This window comes from Coregonus clupeaformis, chromosome 14 (assembly GCF_020615455.1).
Source record: "Coregonus clupeaformis isolate EN_2021a chromosome 14, ASM2061545v1, whole genome shotgun sequence".
NCBI lineage: Eukaryota > Metazoa > Chordata > Actinopteri > Salmoniformes > Salmonidae > Coregonus > Coregonus clupeaformis.
This window is the reverse complement of record NC_059205.1, coordinates 21,193,661-21,209,553: the sequence shown is the minus strand read 5'-3', so window position 1 is coordinate 21,209,553 and position 15,893 is coordinate 21,193,661. Positions and strand designations below refer to the sequence as shown.

Sequence of the window (15,893 nt, the reverse complement as noted above, 5' to 3'; positions counted from 1 at the left end):
CAACTCTACCTCTGGAAATAACAGTTTCAGAAAGGCTGCCATCATGCCTTAGCAGAACCAATGCAAACTCACATTAAAACAATGGATGACATCCAGTTTCTTCACAGAGACAAGGCATAAGTGCTAGAGATGTATGGGTTAGAAGTTCAACTCCACCTGAGGTATTAGCCTAACACTTTTAGCATCTGCATCACTCACTCACACACACACACACACACACACTTCCAGACACTATCAGTTCAGTTCAACGCTTTCGAGCAAAGTGCACTTGCTTGTTTCCACCCACTACTCCAAGTAGCTGTCTAACCAACCTCACTATTTATTTACTTTCCCTTGTCTTCACTTTGTTTTCTTGTGTTTTCTCAGTGTACCTCCCGCTGCCGCCGATCCCACACTGGGTGCGGCCAAAATGGCACCCTATTCCCTACTTAGTGCACTACTTTTGACCAGAGCCCTGGGGGTTTGTATAGGGAATAGTGTGCCATTTGGGACGCATCCCATCTCTCTCTCGCCAGGGGCCAGGAGTTTTCTTCCCACTTACATACACACACACAGATAAAAAAATGTATCTGCAGGTCAGCGCCAGGGCAGTTTGACTGTTGACGCCAGACCAGTCAGAACCGAAACACACACAGACAGTCAAGACTCTCTAATTTTATAGTGGTGTCATGTCACTCACACCGACAGTAGAGGAACAAAAACAGTTAAAGGCAGACGCAGTAAATCTTTGGGTTGACTGTTAACTCCAGGCCATTCAGAACAGAAACAAAGACAGACAGACAGAGACCTAAAAAAAACTCAAAGTTGACTTACTATTATAGAAATAAATGCAGACTAATTATTTCACAAGCATGAGTTGTTGCTTTTGTTTGCTTTGTCACAAGCTATATTCCTGATATTTCTGTTGTTAGTTACCTAACTAGCTAGCTAGCTAGTCGTGAAGCTAGCTAGCTACTGCTGCTACCTATGTCAGTCAACAACAGCTAACTAGGTTTCCTCTTGACTTAAAACTTGGAAGGGAATGGCGAGATGGTTGTTGTGTAGATGATCTGCATTGACTTGCTTTCTTGTTGCCTAGCCAGCTAGCTAAATTAGCCGCGATAGCTAACGTTAGCGTGCTAATGTTAGCTAACTGCTTCTATACAGCCAGCAGGCCAACTCTTACAAACCACATAATTTCAAACAGAAGTGACTGGCGAGATAGTTGTTGCATAGGCTTTGTCCTTTTTGCTAACACCAGCTGGCTTTCTATCTAGCTTACTTGTATGCATTGAGTGTGCACTCCTGAGCCCTTGTCTCTCCTAGTCTCAAGAAGGATCCTAGTCTAGGGGTGTGCCGAATACTCTGACAAAACAAGTATACGATTAGAATACGATTATGACACAAGTATTTTTTTGTAATTATCCGTGATCAGAAAACAGTTATTTTCAGCTGCCAGCACACATATCTCTTTCACTGAAACAGTGTGAAGCACTGTGTGCTAATTATGTGAGAAACGGCGGTGGAAACATATAATAACCATCATATCGAAGTAAATTTAGAGTCACGCAATGATATGAGTGTGTGGTTTCCCACTTGGGAAACCATGCAGTTTATTAGGCTACAGATGAAATAAGTTATGATGAACTTCAGAGGGAGGTGAAATTGCAGGGTGATCTTGATGCTCCTTTCCAATAAATATCAAGGGTCTTATTCTGGTGACATGATGATTGATGCTTCACTGCCGTTTAACAAATATAAATATTCTCGTTCTTATCCATAATAATCTCATCATGTAGACTAGCCTACCTGCACAGCCTACCCGCATTGTATCTGCGAGCTGTTGGCTAGAGACCAGAGTAGGCACATTTGCTATTTAATGCAAGTTTGTATGACAAACTATCGGTAGTGTTGAAAATGCGATGGAAACACATTGAACATTAGATTTTGATTCCGTACATGAAAATGTAAGTGAAAAAGTACATTGTATGTGCACTACGTCATCACCCTCAGATTTCTATCTGCAGCAACTCCTTTTGGTGGAAACACACCACTGGTGGGAAAATGTGCATATATTCTTTACGCGGATTCTAGAATGTTTGCATGAAAATCTGTTGCCAATTGGATGGAAACCTAATTGGATGTTCAATCTAGTTATTTTCTGTCTACTTTGCTGAGGCCATATGGTTGTCTTTGTCTGTCTACTTGGCGTTGTTTAGTAGGCCTACTTTGTCTGTATAATTATTATATTGCTGACGACATCTGTCGTTATGTCGTGATCCGAGCCCATGCTCGCTTGCTATTATTATTTGTTCTCGCCCAGGCATGTTAACCAAGCGACAGATCATTCAATTTTTTTATTTTTTTTTTCAAATGTAGGTAGTTTATTTTGATTGTACAAATGTTGTGGCATAAGTGTTGGGAGAGAAAAGTTTTGCTCCTCTCGAAAGTGAAACAACATATTAAACAACAGATTATGAGGCAAGCGAATTAGCCTACCTTCATCTAAATCTGTGTCTGGAATAAATGCTGGTGGTAGTAGCCAGCCATGCATTACACTATTTATTAGCTTATTTCGTTGATAATTGAATAGGACTAAGTAAGTAAATCATGTGCATTTTTCATCTGCTGGGTTAGTTTACCTTTGAACAATCTGTGTGAATGAGTGAAGGAACATAACGATGCGCTCTGAGATGTGCTGTGAGTTATAGCGCAGTAATGTACACTTGAGGTATAGGCTTTACCGGCATTTAAAGCGCACTTCTCGGTTTTCCGATCACAAGTAAATCCGATTACGAGTATCAAGTGTGATAAAACGGATAGGAGATCGGCACACCCCTAGATCCTACTCCCCAACAGAATTTGCCAAAAGGAAAAAGCTGCTAGACCAATTACATATGAGCCTGTCTCGGCCAAAGAAGATGATGTCATTATCCAAGAAAACTGTTAGCATTCTTTTTAACTATTTGTTTCAAAAACAAGTTTGAGATTAGGTTTTACTGAGTGGTTTTTCTCTAATTTATGCTAAGGCCACAATTACAAGTAAATATTTGGGTATGAGCAAACAGAATATGAGCATAGGGGATAAAGGATAAAAACAGAGACACAGACAGTTGCATTCTTTATAGTGGTTATTCTGCCCTGGAATTGCGTTCCCGTGCAAAACTAGACAGATAGCTAACAACTGAGTCTTCAATAAAACTTCCAAGGCGTGACTTTTCTTGAACGAATGTATTGAAAACGTTTATGTTGTGAAACTGCAAATACAGAAAATAATATACGTTAGTATTCAATTCACATTGACATACTGTAGCTGTACATTATACATTTCAAGTTGAAGTTGCATAAATACAAAGCAAGTGCCAAGTTACCATATATCTGGCATGACGACAAACCAAATAGATAATTACTCTATGAGTAACAACTAGCCAACTCCTTTCATTACTCTAATAATGTACAAACACCTCTGTACAATAACAAAGCATATTACACTAGAAACAGTAACAAACTATAGTATGTTTTACACTTATTTTACATGACGCACGAGTAAACTAATACAGCTAACGGCATCCATGAAAGTCAATGCAATTTGCGTGAGTAAATGTAACCAACTAACATTAATAAGTAAGCAATTCTGTCAATAACAATATTATCATCACTTGCAATATGCTTGAATTGAACTTACAAACAAATATTTTCCGAGGCTGAAGCGTAACAAGAAATAGTTGCACTGAAAGAACTGTACAGTAGCGTTGTTTCTAGCTGCTTGTCTGCGTGCAGAATGACTACTTTACTTCCGGTTTTTGTTCGTTATTATAAGTACCAGAAAGCTCCACTAGGGGGCGCTAAACACCATGGAACACAATGATAGTCACTCTTAATCACTATAATAAAATTATCTGTTACCTTCTAACAAGATGGCCTGGTATAATGAAATTGTGCCACTATGAAATAAAATATTTTGCCTCTCGGATGCTTCAGAAAGAAGAACAACAATCTCTGAGATTGGTCTCAGAAACACCTTAGCAATCCCTTGCTTGACAACCTTTAGTTCTACTTTCCTGACCTTTTCGATCAGTACTGGGAAAGGTTTTGACCACAAGTCCGACTGGCCAGTCATTTCTGTGCGTCTGACTGTCTTTCAATAAGACAACATCTCCCACTTTCACATTTGGCTTTTCTGCTGTCCATTTTCTGCGTCTCTGCAGTGTTGTCAGGTACTCCTGTCTCCACCTTTTCCAAAAAGTGTCAGCGAGACACTGGACTTGCTTCCACTGTTTTCCATGAAGATCGTTCATGTGGAAATATCCAGAAGGGGCTGAGGTAGCGTTGGTCTTTTGTGTCAGTAACATTGAGGGTGTAAGAATGGCAGGCATGTCAGGATCGGTTGACACTGACACTAGGGGGTCTCGCATTGATTCATGCCATAACTTCAGACATAAGAGTGCTCAAGACCTCATGTGTGAGACGAGTGGAGCCCGTCTGAAACAGCATAGCATCAAGGATACGTCTGGCAACCCCAATGAGTCTCTCCCAAGAACCACCCATATGAGACGAGTGTGGGGGATTAAATATCCAAGTACATCCCTTGTCTGAGAGGTATTTAGTCAACTCTGAGTCATTTGTGTCGATTCCCAGTTCCCTGCATCTGCGTCAGGCTCTACAAGGTCAAAATTGATGGTCTCAGACTCACTTGAGTTTGCTTGAGCCAGAAAAGGGGGACCTGAGAACCAACTGGTGTGCTTTAAGAGTGCTGCTCGTATGGGCCTGGTTGCATGGTCTGCTGGATTGCTGTCAGTGTTTACGTAACACCACTGGTCTGGATGGGTAGACTTCCTGATACGAGTTACCCTATTGGCAACATACACATAAAATCTTTTGGTGACATTGTGGATGTAACCGAGAACTATCTTACTGTCTGTGTAGAACTTGGCTGCATTTACATCAATGTCTATTTCGTCTCTGATCAGTTCATACATCTCAACAGCTAGCACAGCCGCACACAGTTCTAGGCGTGGGATAGTGTGGGCGGTCGAGGGGCCAATTTAGATTTCCCCATGACAAATCCAACATGGCATTGACCTTCCGAGTCAATAACTCTCAGATAGGCTACCGCTCCTATGGCTACTGTAGAGGCATCCGAGAAGATGTGCAGCTCTCTTCTTTGAGTGGTAGACAAGGAGACTGGGATGTAGGGCCGCTGAATATACAGATGTTCCAACTCCATCAAAGATTCCTTCCACATTTTCCATTCCTCTTCTTTTTCTGTGGGAAGGGGGCATCCCACTCACTCTGATCAGAAGAGAGTTCTCTGATTAAGGCTTTCCCTTGCATTGTTATTGGAGCCACAAAACCCAAGGGGGTCATAAAGACTATTCACTGTGGACAGGATGCCTCTCCGTGTAAAAGGCTTCTCATTGTGGGACACCTGGAATGTGAAGCTGTCTGTTTCCAGGTTCCAGGAAAGTCCTAGGCTCCGTTGAAAAGGGAGAGGATCTACTCCGAGTTCCAAGTCTTTTAAGTCCTTGGCACGGTCCTCCATGGGGAAGGCTTCCATAACTGTTTTGCTATTGGATGCAATCTTGTGTAGTTTCATGTTGGACTCCGCTAACATTGCTTGTGTTTTTCTCATAATGTTGATAGCTTCTTCTGGAGTAGCTACTGATATCAGCCCATCATCGACATAAAAGTTCCTCACTACAAACTGCTTGGGTTCTGACCCGTATTCCTTCTCACCCTGTAGAGCTGCTCGTCTCATGCAGTAGATGGCTACGGCTGGTGAGGGGCTGTTCCCAAATACATGGACTTTCATCCTGTACTCAGTTATGTTTCTATCTGGGTTGTTGTCTTCATACCAGAGAAACCTTAAGTAATCTCTGTGATCCTCACGTACACCAAAACAGTAAAACATTTGTTGCACATCTGTCGTTAGTGCAATGCCATCCTTGCGAAGCGCATTAAGACGCCCAAGAGTGTGTTGTTTAAGTCTGGACCCCTGAGCAGGACGTCGTTCAGTGACACGCCTTGACACTCAGCGCTGGAGTCAAACACCACTCTTATTTGTTCAGGCTTTTGTGGATGGTAAACACCAAATATTGGCAGATACCAGCGTTCTTTGTCTCCCTCTAGTGTCGGAGAATGTTCAGCTTGGTCGTTATCCAGCATCTTTTGCATGAAGTCAATAAATTGAAGTTTCATGTCAGGCTTTTTGTCTAAAGTCCTACGAAGTGATGTGAGACGCTTCATGGCCTGCTCCCTGTTATTAGGAAGACGATGTCTAGTGGGGCGAAAGGGTAGTGGAGCCACCCAGTTGTTTCCATCATCCTGGAAAACCTGTTTGTCCATAATGTCCAAGAAAGCTTTGTCTTCCACAGATGGTGCTGGTTTATCATCGTCTTGTGTTTTGTTGAGCACGGAACATCCCAGGCTGTCTGTGTTCACAGTTGTGCTTGGATCTCTCGAGTGCCCTGTAGAGAGAGAAATGTGTTGCTGAGCTACGCTGCTGTAGTTCTCTTTCACCTGGATGATGTCAGGGCAAGGGCTCAGATAGGACGTGCGACCATTTTGAAGTATGTTTGTCCTGAACACGTTAACACTGGCTGGTCGGTGAGCCGTTCCCAGACAAACTTCACCCACGATGACCCACCCGAGGTCGAGTCGCTGTGCATAAGGAGTGTCGTGGGGCCCATTGATTTGTTCTCGTACCTTGTGTACCCTTAAGATGTCTCGTCCTAAGAGCAGGAGGATGGGAGCGTCTGGGTCCACAGCTGGAATTTTGTCCGCCACTGGTTGCAGATGGGGATGATGATGCGCAATGTCTGGGGAGGGAATCTCCATTCTATCGTCTGGCATCATGTCACACTCTATCAGAGTAGGGAGAGTGAGCTGCTTGTGTCCGTCTATAGACTCCACCATGAAGTTGACGGCTCTCCTGCCTGAAGTCTCTGTTACCCCAGAACAGGTCTTCATGGTGTATGGAGCAGAGTTGTCATTGACGTTGAAGAGATTGAAAAACTCTGTCTTGGCCAGAGATTTGTTGCTCTGTTCATCAAGCACTGCATACATTTTGACAGCTTTCTCTCTTTTCCCAGCTGGATAAGCTTTGACTAGGCATATTTTTGAACATGATCTTGGATTGGCTGCCTCACCACAGATCTCGGTACACTTTGAGGTGACTGATAGAAGAGCATCTTCACCTTGCTCCCCGCCATGCTCTTTCTCTGCTGTAGCGGTGTCTATCGTTGAAGGAGCTGGACCTGGATGCAGAGCAGCAAGATGTCTGTCTCTGTCACACTCGGAGCACTTGATTGACACCTTACAGTCTTTAGCTCTGTGCTGAGTTGACCCACAACATCGGAAACAAATGCCATTCTCTTTGAGATATGATTTGCGCTCATCTAGGGTTTTGTATCTAAATCCCGACACTTTTAAGAGGATGAGGCTTGTTATGTATTGGACAGTGATGGTCAGGGCTTTCAACCTTTGTCTTACTGGGTTTGGTTTGGTGGTCTGAGGGCTCAGATGACACATCTGTTTTGTGTACAGTCACAGGTGTCTTGCTGCTGTACCTGACAGGTTTCTCACTTTTCACAGACACCTGGGTAGTTGAGGTGTAGAGGGTGAAGCTGGGGTCGTTTCTAATTTTCGCCTGGTTCCTGATGAATCTCGAGAAAAACGAGAATGGTGGGAATGCTACCCGATAGTCCTCCTTGTATTTGGATCCCTGTGCTATCCATTTCTCTTGTAAACTGAATGGAAGTTTCTCTACTATAGGGTTTACCCCACGAGATGTGTCCAGATAAGCGAGGCCTGGAAGGTACCCTTCTTCTTTAGCACACTCCAGTTCGAGAAGAATGTCACCCAGTTCTCTTAGTTTGTGATTGTCTTTGTTAGACAGTTTTGGAAATTCATCAATTTTCTTCAACAGTGCATTCTCGATCACTTGGGTGTACCATAGCACTCTTTTAGTCGTTGCCAGACCATGTTAAGCCCTGCTGTTGCATTGAGAATATAGACAGATCTAATTCTCTTTTGCTTGCTCAGACGACTCTGCCCCTAGCCACTTGGTAATTAGATCTAACTCTTCCCTGGCTGATAGATTCAAGTCTCTGGTCGCATTGAGAAAAGATGCTTTCCATGCCCAATAATTTTCAGGACGATCATCAAACTTCAGGAGTCCGAACTCACCATCTCACGGCGCAGGGGTACTTGGTGAGTTCTGGTGCCACTTGTGACTCAGGGAAGCTTTGTGTCGGTGACTGGAAGTGGGTCTGTTTTCCCTTTCCACCATGCTGCTTTTCATTTCTTTTGTACGGAGAGTCTCTGCTCATGCTCCGTTGTTTGCTACTTTCTGGATTGTGGCCTGTAGCTGGGTCAACACTAAGCTCTTGTGTCTCTACTTCAAATGGCATTTCAGCAAAGTAGGGCCTAGCATGTTGTTGCACATACTCACAAGTACGTTGGACTGGACTTAAGGGCTGTGTCCCTGTGTTGAGTTCTCTGTGGAGCTCTCTGCGTTCAGACTCTACAGCTTCTTCAAAGGCTATAGCTTCAGCCAACGCAGCAGCAGCTGTTCTCTCAACTTGGAGAACATATAAACTTGCATCCAGTTCCGCTTTTTGTTTCATCATAGAAGCTTCCTTTTCAGCATAGGAGACTCTAGCACGCCTTGGCACGTGCTTTGATGGCTGCATAACTCGCCGTTGAGGATCTGCTTGACTGTTTTGATGACCTTGATCTTGCAGACTGAGACTTGGTCTCAATGTGCTGAAGAGGCTCCTCCATCTCTCTTACTCGCTCCTCTTCCTCTTTCTGTCGAACACTTGCCTCTGGTTGCTGCATCGTAGACTGCTGGTCATCCCTAGGATCAGAGGCTTTGTTGGCTAATGAACGTAGAATCATAACCACCACGTGCGATTATTCTTGTGCTTGAGCCCGCCGTGATGATGTTTTTTCACTATTCTGCCCTGGAATTGCGTTCCCGTGCAAAACTAGACAGATAGCTAACAACTGAGTCTTCAATAAAACTTCCAAGGCGTGACTTTTCTTGAACGAATGTATTGAAAACGTTTATGTTGTGAAACTGCAAATACAGAAAATAATATACTTTAGTATTCAATTCACATTGACATACTGTAGCTGTACATTATACATTTCAAGTTGAAGTTGCATAAATACAAAGCAAGTGCCAAGTTACCATATATCTGGCATGACGACAAACCAAATAGATAATTACTCTATGAGTAACAACTAGCCAACTCCTTTCATTACTCTAATAATGTACAAACACCTCTGTACAATAACAAAGCATATTACACTAGAAACAGTAACAAACTATAGTATGTTTTACACTTATTTTACATGACGCACGAGTAAACTAATACAGCTAACGGCATCCATGAAAGTCAATGCAATTTGCGTGAGTAAATGTAACCAACTAACATTAATAAGTAAGCAATTCTGTCAATAACAATATTATCATCACTTGCAATATGCTTGAATTGAACTTACAAACAAATATTTTCAGAGGCTGAAGCGTAACAAGAAATAGTTGCACTGAAAGAACTGTACAGTAGCGTTGTTTCTAGCTGCTTGTCTGCGTGCAGAATGACTACTTTACTTCCGGTTTTTGTTCGTTATTCTAAGTACCAGAAAGCTCCACTAGGGGGCGCTAAACACCATGGAACACAATGAAAGTCACTCTTAATCACTATAATAAAATAATCTGTTACCTTCTAACAAGATGGCAGCACAGTGGTGTCATGTCACTCACACTAGCTGCACTGTCTGTCTGGCAGTAGAAGAGGATAGAGTGACACGTTTTCTTAAAGGCATTGCACTCACACTATACAGTAGTTGCTTCAGCAATAGAGAAAAAAGCTGTCAAGGCATGCAAGGAGTAGTTCCGACAACTAGGCCTACTCTCAGGGTCCGTACAAGGTCCTGGAAGTGAGTTTGATTTTGGTGCTCAGAAATGTACTTAGTGATACAATACCCAGAAAAGCATGCACCAATTTTGTCCTGAAAGATAGCCTACTTAATTTTATTTTCAACCATCAGTTGTCAGGTCACAGACCCATCTATGCTTTACTCACTTAAGTCCCCAAAAAAGGACCTAGCTCCATTTTCCTCAGAGGCAAATGAACACCTCTTCTACCTATAAAGCTCACTGATACAGTATGGGTAAAGGGCTCAGTTTAAAGCAGTAATATGCTCACCTGCTGTGCAAGTCCCATAAAGCTGCCAGGAGGGCAGCACACAGGAGAGGACTGGGGGAAGGAGGGTAACGTCTGTGTAGTTGGAGACGGTATGCTGGAGAGAGTCTCATGGGGGAGACCTATCCTTTTCTTTTGATAACTTTATTAATAAACACCCTTGAAACTGAGCTACTGTGTCTGATCTGTGTAAACGTCTTGACCCAACCCCCTGATCTGCCACAGCATGTATTCACTATTCACCACAAGGTATGAATTGTTATGTGAATTAAATGAATGACTTGTTCAAGGGAGAGAACAGCTCGTGGCTGGGGTGTGTGGGGTACTTGATGATGCTGCGTGCCTTCCCCAGGCACCGTTTCGAGTAGATATCCTGGATGGGTGGAAGCACAGTCCCAGCGATGAACTGGGCCGTCTTCACCACCCACTGGATGGCCTTGCGGTCGTGGATTTTGGTACCAGGCTGTGATGCAAATGGTCAGGACGCTCCCGATGGTGCAGCGGTTGTGTTTGGAGAGGACCCGGGGCGGCATGCCACATTTCTGCCTTAGGAAGTAGAGACGCTGTTGCGCCCTCTTGACAAAAGTGGTGGTGTTGTTGGTCCATGACAAGTCCTTGGTGATGTGGACGCCTGTGACTCTCTGTATTGCAGTCCCGTGGATCGGGGCATGTTCCCTCCTCTGCTTCCTGAAGTCAACAATCAACTCCTTTATTTTGCTGACATTGAGAGAGAGGTTGTTGTCATGACACTGCAATGCCAGTTCACTTACCTCCTCCCTATAGGCTGACTTGTCAATGTTAGTTATCAGGCCTACAACCGTAGTGTTGTCAGTAAACTTGATGATGAAGTTTGTGTCGTGCAAAGGACTGATGACACACCCCTTGGGGGCCCCTGTGTTAAGAGTCAGTGTGGAGCAGGTGTTGTTGCCAATCCTCACAGCCTGTTTTTCTCACGTCAGCCTCGGAGGGCGAAAGCACCTGGTTGTCCAGAGCAGCGTGTCTTCCTTGATGGCTCGGTATTGTCTGCCTCGAAGCGAGCATAGAATGTGTTAAGGTCATCTGGGAGGGAGGCTTCGGTGGGCAAGACACAGCTGGATTTGCCTTTGTAGTCTGTGATAGTCTGAGGTCCTTGCCACATGTGATGTGAGTCTGAGTTGTCGAACATCAATTCAAGTTTGAGTCTGTATTGTCTTTTTGCGTCCCTAATGGATTTTGCGGACCTCATACTTGCTTGCCTTTATGTGTCACACGCCACCGAGTCATCGAGGTTTGTTGTGCTGACATTAAATGATCAAGGATCTCGCTGTACTTTGCTCCGTTCATCTTTCTCTCAATCCTGACTAGTCTCCCAGTCCCTGCCGCTGAAAAACATCCCCACAGCATGATGCCTTCACCACCATTCAGGCCAAAGAGTTCAATCTTGGTTTCCTCAGACCAGGGAATCTTGTTACTCATGGTCTGAGAGTCCTTTGGGTGCCTTTTGGCAAACTCCAAGCGGGCTGTCATGTGCCTTTTACTGAGGAGTGGCTTCCGTCTGGCCACTCTACCATAGTGGCTTCTGTCTGGCCACTCTACCATAAAGGCCTGATTGGTGGAGCTCTGTCAGAGTGACCATCGGGTTCTTGGTCACCTCCCTGACAAAGGCCCTTCTCCCCCAATTGCTCAGTTTGGCCGGGCAGCCAGCTTTAGGAAGAGTCTTGGTGGTTCAAAACTTCTTCCATTTAAGAATGATTGAGGCCACTGTGTTCTTGTGGACCTTCAATGCTTCAGACATTTTTTGGTACCCTTCCCCAGATCTATGCCTCCACACAATCCTGTCTCGGAGCTCGATGGATAATTCTTTCTACCGCCACACCCAGCTGCATAGCCTCCTCCTGAGGCGTCTCCTCCCTGAATCAGCGGAAAGCCTCCGGGCTGATAGGGGGACGCAGAGGCGCGCCTTGCGTCATGCCTCTCTCGTGCGCCCTCTCATGACATCTATTGTCTACCTGCACCGAGAGGTCGACGAGGCCGCCCAGTCGCTCTGGCAGCTCCCTGATGGATAGTTCGTCCTTCATTCCCTCCGATAGCCCCAGAGCATAAAGGACAACCAGGGCGGCCTCCTCCCGTCCTGCCTCTCGAGCCCGGGTCCGGAACTCCACGGAGTAGTCCGCCACCGAATGGTCACCCTGCCGACAGGCCGTGAGCCGCCTCCCGGCCTCGTGCCCCGACACCACCCGAGAGGTGTTGAACACCTTGCTTAGCTCCCGGTTGATTAGGTAGGAATCTGAGCATGCCGGAGTTTGGCTCTCCCACTCCGCGGTAGCCCAGGAAAGGGCCCGATCCGTCAACAGAGTGATAATGTAGGCCACCTGGTCCTGCTCCGTCGGGAAGGAGGAGGGTTGTAGGCTGAATATCAGGGAACACTGGGTGAAGAATTCCCTGCAGCCCTCTGGACGTTCGTCGTACCTCTCCGGAGGTGGTAGGCAGGGTTCCCGCGATCGTCAGCTGGCGGAGATTTTCGTGATCTGCTGCAGGCTGCGGTCGTGCTGGTTCAGCATGGCTCCCTGCATTGCCAATGGGCTATGATACTGTGCTACCTCCGCTGGGTCCATAGTGGCTCAGTTTTCTGTAAGGGTTTGTGTGAGGTGTGACCCAGGTGCGGTGCAGGTTAGACAGTAGGCAGTAGGCAGAGATGGTGAAACAAGGAACTTTACTGATGGTCCCGAAGCCAGGATACAAAATAACGGACTTTACACGAAAAAGAAAGGCAGAGCCCATAAGACTCCAAAAAACAGGCAGAGATGCCAAAAATTCAAAATACTAACTATGACTGAAGTAATAAATAAACAGGGAGAACACTTCTCACGTACCTGTCCATACGTCCCACGATCAGACACTGATTAGTACTGCTTGGCATAGTGAAACTAGCAGAGAAAACTTAGCAAGGGAACACAGGGAAGTGAGGGCATAAATACACAGGTGAATCAGATAGACACAGGTGACACCAATAGGAAGATGATTAGTCCCGACTGTGAGTGAGGAGGTGCCTAAGGTTGTCGGAGGATGACACCTAGTCGGTCGCTCCGGAACTGTGACCCCCTCCTGTAACAGTGCCCCCCCGACGAACGGCCCCAGAATGTTGTTATCAGCCCTGGGAACAAAGGAGTAAATGTAGTGAATTTTTCTTTGGTGAAGAGGATTCAGAGGAGGAGTCTGCCATACCATCCCCTCCATCAGATGAGAGAGAGAGCATGCAACAACCATCATCCAGAGAAGAGAGGACATGGAAGTCTAAAGATGTTAATATAGAATGGTCACCGTCACCACAACGAGTCAAGGTAGACTGTCAGCTTCCAATGTAATCAAAACTGACTGTCTTGAGTGTGTTTAAACTGTGCGGGTCAATCTGACCCATACCACAATAGTCGTCATTTATTTTCAGCAAAGCACCAGGGTTAACCTGTCTCCTCCCCTTCATCTACACTGATTTAAGTGGATTTAACAGGTGACATCAATAAAGGATTATAGCCTTCACCTAGTCAGTCTATGTCATGGAAAGAGCAGATGTTCTTAAGGTTTTGTACACTCAGTGTAAATGGCTCTGCTGGAGTGTATTCACTAGGAACCAAATGATAGTAAAGAGAAACACAACCGTCCTCCGAAACACAACCCAACCGAGCCGCACCGCTTCTTGACACAATGCCCGCTTAACCCGGAAGCCAGCGGCACCAATGTGTCGGAGGAAACACCGCACACCTGGTGACCGTGTCAGCATGCACTGCGCCCTGCCCGCCACAGTAGTCGCTAGTGCGCGATGGGACAAGAACATCCCTGCCGGCCAAACCCTCCCCTAACCTGGACGACGTTGGGCCAATTGTGCGCCGCCCCATGGGTCTCCTGGTCGCGGCCGGCTGCAACAGAGCCTGGACTCGAACAAGGATCTCTAGTGGCACAGCTAGCATTGCGATGCAGTGCCTTAGACCACTGCGCCACTTGGGAGGCCCCCAACGTTTTGTTATTTTTTGCTACGTTGTGGACTAATAAATACACCCCAGCACAGCCAGGGAGAGATGTGCTACTTTCCGTACAGATCAATACAACACAGTGGCCTCCTGTGCCTGCCTGTTAGCTTGGTGTGTAGGCCAATACTGTACAGCTTTATCTTTGTGTCGAATTGGCTATTGCTGAATTACCATATAATTTTGACTTTGTGCCGTATATTACTGGATCAAGTTTGTCGTGGATAATACACATTCTTGAGGTAGGGTAAGTTTGCCTATTAACCCCACATAGCCATTAAACCCACTTCCATATTTAGATTCAAAGAAAAAATAAAAAAATATACAAATGTTCTGCTGTTTAATGTTTCAACCAATACATCTGAGTGTTATATCCATATCAATTTTTATTCTAAGCCAATCAGATGTTTTGTTATTAAGTTATTGACAGTTATGTGTAAGTTCCCACTAGTGGACAATTTCAAAGCTACAAAAAAACGTTAGTGTTGAGGCGACCCTCAGATAAACACATTTTTCATATTTCATGGGTATTAATTACTATTTCTTGCCAATTGAAAATATGGGTTTTTCATGCTAGCAGTCGTGCCTGCATGTCACAGTCACACAGCAGCAACATAACTTGGTGAACTACAACAAGATAATAGATTTCAGGCTTACAGCTTTCAGTATAAGCTTTAACGACAAAAACAGATATAAACTATGTAGAAAATATAATGGACATACAGTACCAGTAAAACATTTGGGCACACCTACTCATTCCAAGTTATTTTTTATTTTTACTATTTTCAAAATTGATTGGCTCAAACGCATTAAGAAGGACATAAATTCCACAAATGAACATTTACCAAGGCACACCTGATAATTGAAATGCATTCCAGGTGACTACCTCATGAAGCTGGTTGAGAGAATGCCAAGAGTGTGCAAAGCTGTCATCAAGGCAAAGGTTGGCTATTTGAAGAATCTCAAATATAAAATATATTTGGATTTGTTTAATACTTGTTTGGTAACTACATGATTCCATATGTGTTATTTCATCGTTTTGATGTCTTCACTATTATTCTACAATGTAGAAAATAGTAAAAATTAAGAAAAACCCCTGGAGAGACTACATGGCTAGAGCGTGCACAGGGGTGAGACACATGGCTATTGTCCAATTGGCTGAAGGCACGAGCTGGAAGAGATATCAATCTCTCACGTGAGGGGGAGAAGGGGTGAGGATGGGTGAGAGTCAGACAGCGCGGCTCTAGAAAGCAAATAAACAAATGCTCACACAAACACTAATATAGCGTCCTGCAGTGCCCTCGGCATGGGGATTCTGTAGGAGTATTAAAGTAGTCAAAAGTTCCATATTTATAGCATGCAATGACTCTACACACTTGTTGGATGCATTTGCAGGTTGGTTTGGTTGAGTTTCGGATTATGTTTTGCCCAATAGGAATTGAATGGTGAATAATGTCTTGTGTCATTTCGGAGTCACTTTTATTGTAAATAAGAATATAATATGTTTCTGAACACTTCTAAATTAATGTGGATGCTACCACGATTATGGATAATCATGAATGAATCCTGAATAATGATGAGTGAGAAAGGTACAGAGGAACAAAGACTGAGGGCTTGTAGGCCTGTTGTAAGGCAGGTCCTCACCAGACATCACCGGCAACAACGTTGCCTATGGGCACAACTCCACCGTTGCTGGACC

At 44.6% G+C, this 15,893-nt stretch overlaps 1 pseudogene; it reads left to right on the top strand.

Annotated features, from left to right (window-relative positions):
• Window positions 1–15,893, top strand: part of LOC121581369 — a 207,231-nt pseudogene that overhangs the window by 61,363 nt on the left and 129,975 nt on the right.